The sequence below is a fragment of the Myotis yumanensis genome, unplaced genomic scaffold (genome assembly GCF_028538775.1).
Source record: "Myotis yumanensis isolate MYYU_CA2020_CCGP unplaced genomic scaffold, mMyoYum1.0.hap1 SCAF_2, whole genome shotgun sequence".
In the NCBI taxonomy this organism is placed as follows: Eukaryota; Metazoa; Chordata; class Mammalia; order Chiroptera; family Vespertilionidae; genus Myotis; species Myotis yumanensis.
Window position 1 is genome coordinate 38202541 of NW_027223753.1, and position 488 is coordinate 38203028.

The following is a 488-nucleotide window of genomic DNA, read 5'->3' on the forward strand; positions in this document are numbered from 1 at the left end:
CCCTCCACAAACCTTTGATGAGGTCCTACTGGGCGCCAGGCCCTTCTAGACACAAACACTAGAGCAGAGCTTCTCAAAGGGATTGGCCCGACTTACCTTTGCATTCTCAGTGTTTGGCCCAGGGCCTAGTGCAGAGAAAGGAGATGCTTAGTGAATGAATGAATGAATGAATGAATGGGGAAAAGATCCTGCCTTCAGGCCTGGAGAGTCCATTGGGAAGGTAGGGACTCCTTTACATAGAACAGGAAATAGGAGGCTGGTGGGGGCGGGGATTGACCAGGTGAGAAGCAGAGAGAAGATTAGAACTCAGGCGTCCTGGTCTAGGTCTTTTCCCGTCCTCACTTTCCTCAGCTGTAAAGATGGGGTCTGCCTTCCTTGTGAGGATCCAGGGAGGCGGTGGGTGTGAGAATAGGCTTGTGAAGCGGGGACATTGTGTGTGCATGCCCGGAACCGCTCAGAAACCCACGCGTCTGCCCCCTTTCTTCCCG